General features: G+C 34.9%; 1 non-coding gene across 1 annotated transcript; it reads right to left on the bottom strand.

Moving 5' to 3' along the window:
• Positions 1–1,466: 1,466 nt before the first annotated feature.
• On the bottom strand, positions 1,467–1,570 carry LOC116527045. The gene has a single exon (XR_004258358.1). It is a non-coding gene; the product is annotated as a U6 spliceosomal RNA (small nuclear RNA).
• Positions 1,571–4,800: the final 3,230 nt, after the last annotated feature.

Genomic DNA, 4,800 nt, shown 5'->3' with positions numbered 1-4,800 from the left:
GTTTTCTTACCCTGGCAGTGGTTTCTGCAGAGTTTTCAGCTCATGAGTATAGGGAAGCTCAAAAGTTTCTCCTGAAAGTTTGATAATTTAGTCTGCTGAAATAAATGGACAGCAAACAGATTAATAGGAGAAAAGACATGGAAATTTATTATGCGCAAGTGCACAGGAGTGCCACAAAATATGAGGCTCAGCAAAGGACCTGATGGTTGAAGCTTAAATATCATCTTCATAAGATAGAGGAAAGAGGGGGATAGAGGCAATTTTAGGAGAAGAATAAATTGTTTTTAGGGGTAGATGGGTGGACCTAAAAAATAAACAATAGCCTGAGACAAAGTTCATCTGGGTTCTGAGTGTGGCGTCCACATCAGTCCTCCTTCCTAGAATATATATTGATTTCTTCTAATTAATGAAATATCTAAGAAAGGGCATCACAAAAATTGGATATTTTCTAAAAGATTCAGTCTTTAGGTGGGCAGAGTAACTTCAGAGAATTTGAAGTTAAAGCCCTTCCTTTCTTCACTATTCCTCAAGTGCGGTCAGTTTGAAATCCAAAGAGGCATATTTTAGGGCATCATTTTTAAGTCCCCACTAGGGTTTCTGCTTAAGTAAATTTTGATTCTCTCTATTTTCCCATTAGTCTCCCTAATTTGGGGGACAGGGATTTGTCCTATGACTTTACATCTCTGATGTATCTAAGACAATGTATTCATTTTTTAGTTTGATTAGCCTTTTACCTGTTGTTGGAATTAAATGGTGACTTCCAGACTTCTTACATATGAGACCTGAAGCTGAAAGCTTCACTATTGTTTTGAAGAAATTTAATAATATGTCTGTGAAAGATTAGGACTTCTGGTTTTGGCCTCAGTCCAACAGAATAAACCCCTCCTTATTTTTGGCTTTACAGAACACAGCCCACCTACTTCTTCCCCATGTTAATAAATAGAATCTACATATGTTATGCCCAACTAGTGTACTTGGAAACTTCTATATGATAGGCCTGACCCACATACATAGAAACTTCCCTATGACATTGCCAACCAGAGAACATAGAATCTTCTGGGCAGTATATAGAGAATCCTACTATATGACACTCCCAACAAGTTTACAAAGGATCTTCCAAGTGGCATGCCCAACCAGTGTACATGGGACCCTCCATATAACATGCTCAAGTAGACATAGAAATTTAGGTTGATCATCTCATTTTCATGATAAAACTATTGGGAAAGCACTTTAATAGGAAAAGAGGATTCCAGCTGGAATTTAATCAATTTAATCCTTCCTTCACAAGTATGAACTCATATCTAATGAACAATAGGTATGCAAGGAACAGAAACAGTAAAACAGAAAAGGCCCAAGACAAGGAAGTAGAATATAGACCTTGAAAAAATTAATAAATCACACGTGAAAAGATACTTTAAAAAATAATCTACATGGTCCCTTCACAGCTACACAAGAAGATATTACATTTTATAATGGAATGCTTCAAGAATTTACATCCTATCTTGTGCAGGGGTCATGCTGATCTTCTCTGTATCATTCCAATTTTAGTATACATACAGCTGAAGTGAGCACACATATTGCATTTTTAAAGAAACATAAAATGATACATGAAAAGGAGCAAGAGGAGAATGAGAAAAAAATCTTAGAAATTATACAGAGATATAGACAAATGGAACAGAACAGAAGCCTCATAAATAACACCACACATCTATAACCATCTGATCTTTCACAAACCTGACAAAAATAAGCAAGGGGGAAAGGATTTCCTATTTCACAAACAGTGTTGGGAAAACTGGCTAGCCATATGCAGAAACTGGATCCCTTCCTTACACCTTATACAAAAATTAACTCCAGATGGATTAAAGATTTAAACATAAGGCCTAACACCATAAAAACTCTAGAAGAAAACCTAGGCAATGCCATTCAGGATATAGGCATGGGCAAGGAGTTCATGACTAAAACATCAAAAACAACGGCAACAAAAGCCAAAATAGACAAATGGGATCTAATTAAACTTAAGAGCTTCGGCACAGCAAAAGAAACTATCATTAGAGTGAACGGGCACCCAACGGAATGAGAAAAAATTTCTGCAATCTACCCATCTGGAACAGGGATAATATCCAGAATCTACAAAGAATTTAAACAAATTTAGAAGAAAAAAAACAACCCAGTCAAAAAGTGGGTGAAGGATATGAACAGACACGTTTCTAAAGAAGACATTTATGCAGCCAACAAACATATGAAAAAAAAAAAAAAAACAAATCATCATCACTGGTCATTAGAGAAATGCAAACCAAAACAGCATTGAGATACCATCTCACAGCAGTTAGAATGGCAATCATTAAAAAATCATGAGACAGCAGATGCTGGAGAGGATGTGGAGAAATAGAAACGCTTTTATACTGTTGGTGGGTGTGTAAATTAGTTCAACCATTGTGGAAGACAGTGTGGAGATTCCACAAGGATCTAGAAATAGAAATACTATTTGACCCAGCAATCCCATTACTGAATATATACCCAAAGGATTATATATCATCCTATTATAAAGACACATGCACATGTATGTTTATTGTAGCACTGTTTACAAAGCAAAGACTTGGAACCAACCCAAATGCCCATCAGTGATAGACTGGATAAAGAAAATGTGGCACATATAATTCTATGCAGCTATAAAAATATGAGTTCATGTCCTTTGCAGGGACATGGATGAAGCTGGAACCCATCCTTCTCAGCAAACTGACACAAGAACAGAAAACCAAACACCGCATGTTCTCACTCATAAGCAGATGTTGAACAATGAGAACACATGGACACAGGGAGGGAAACATCATACACTGGGGGGCTAGGGGAAGGATAGCATTAGCAGAAATACCTAATGTAGATGAAGGGGTGATGGATGCAGCAAACCACCACGGCACATGTATACCTATGTAACAAACCTGCACATTCTGCACATGCACCCCAGAGCTTAAAGTTTTACAATTTAAATAAATAAATAAATAATTAATTAATTAAAAGTATGTTATTATCAAAGAGAAATCAAAAGAACGCTAAAACATTAATAAAATAAAAAGTCTGCCAGAACAAAAAGAAAATGCAATATATTCACTCTAGCAAAACTTCAGTCAAAGCAGTAGAATGAATATATTGTCTTCAAAGTTTTTAAAGTAAATTATTTTAACGAGTATTCCATATTTAAGTTGAGTAACAACCACAAGGACAAAATTAAGAATTTTCTGCATGCAAGATATCAGAAAATTTACCTTTAATGCACTCATTTACCAACAAAAAATAATTGAGGATATGTCCTAGTAATATTAAAATATAATCTAAATACAATCCAAAAAACAAAAAACAATAATACATAAGTATGAGAGGAGAGAAATGAAAATAAAGCTTAGAATATAAGGTGTACAGTAGGCTTAGACAGCAATTCACAAAGAACACAAAGTGAAATTGTGTTCACTCTAACAATTATGTATTTTAAAGCTGAATAAACTTAGCGCTATGGTGCAGATACAGTATCTTATTTTTAAGTGGAAAAATATAAACAAGGCATTGAAACTTCAGGAAAACCCAAAAGTTGTTTGATTAATTGGGGGTCTGATTCTGACAAAAAAAAATTATTTTTTAACTTAGTAGTATTAAATTCATGGTAGAGCTAACAAAAAATTGGGATATGAAGTAGAAAATAAATAGACGTAAGGAATGTGGAGCCAATGGTTTTTTTTTTTTTAATTTGTATGACAGGAAATGAAGACACATTTTGTACAATTGATGAATTAAGAAAAAGAAGTTGCATTATATTACCTATCCTAAAGATAAAAAATGATCTGAACATTCTAATATCACTTGTCAAGACTGTCGGAGCATGGGGAAGAGAGGTGTTAGAAATGTAGATTGGCTAAATTTTTATATTTCAAACTAAGGTGTCCATAGTTATTATTAGGTATTGGCTAACCAACAACACCTATGGAAAAAATATATTATCTGGAGAGAAAAAGTTGAAGATGTTTACCTCCAGGGAACATGTAAAGAACATTGGAAAGAACACATGAATTTTGTACCGTCTGTTTACTTTGAATTTGTTGATTTTTTTATCATGTGCATTTATTATTTACTGTAAAAGTCAGAGTCCTGTCATAAAGTGAAGGCATATTCAAACTGAGTAACCCATCAAGCATTTAATTAAGCGATTATTTATTATAATTTTGGTTTCTCCATCCCTAGAAACAGTAGATAGTGTTGTATCCTGGCTTAGTAATAATAAGGGCCATTACACCTCCTAGGTCTAAAGAATGGGAGGGAGTGGTCACCAGAACTGGAAATTATTGTATAAGCTGTACGGATAGAGAGGCCTGACAAGAGGTGGCATGTGCAAGAGAAATGTGGCCAATCTACGGTGACGTGGAAGAGAGGAAAGATACCAGTGGAATAATTACCCTGACTCCATTCTCTTTTCACTCTTCATATTTTTCAGGTCCCTCCCATGACTGACAACTTAGAAGCCAGAGGTCAAGGGAGCCTATCAATGCACTCCATGCAAATACATCCCGGGAGCAGGATAGAACAATACGTAAAAGAGTAGAACTCTATCTAGAGGAGCAAAATGAAGGTATCTAGCACACTGATATTAATAAAATATGTACAATGTCATTATAATGTGTCGAATTTGCACAGAAAAATAATCATAAAATATTCATTGTCATAGTCAACTATTGGTGGTATTTTATGCCAGCTGTACTTTAGCCTGTTAACTGGAAGATTTGAGTGAAAGTTTCTTTTTTTTTTTTTTTTGAG

The sequence above is a fragment of the Sapajus apella genome, unplaced genomic scaffold (genome assembly GCF_009761245.1).
Source record: "Sapajus apella isolate SASKATOON/1434 unplaced genomic scaffold, GSC_monkey_1.0 scaffold52, whole genome shotgun sequence".
Taxonomy (NCBI): Eukaryota; Metazoa; Chordata; class Mammalia; order Primates; family Cebidae; genus Sapajus; species Sapajus apella.
The sequence above is the reverse complement of the archived record's forward strand: the minus strand, read 5'-3'. Positions and strand labels throughout refer to the sequence as shown.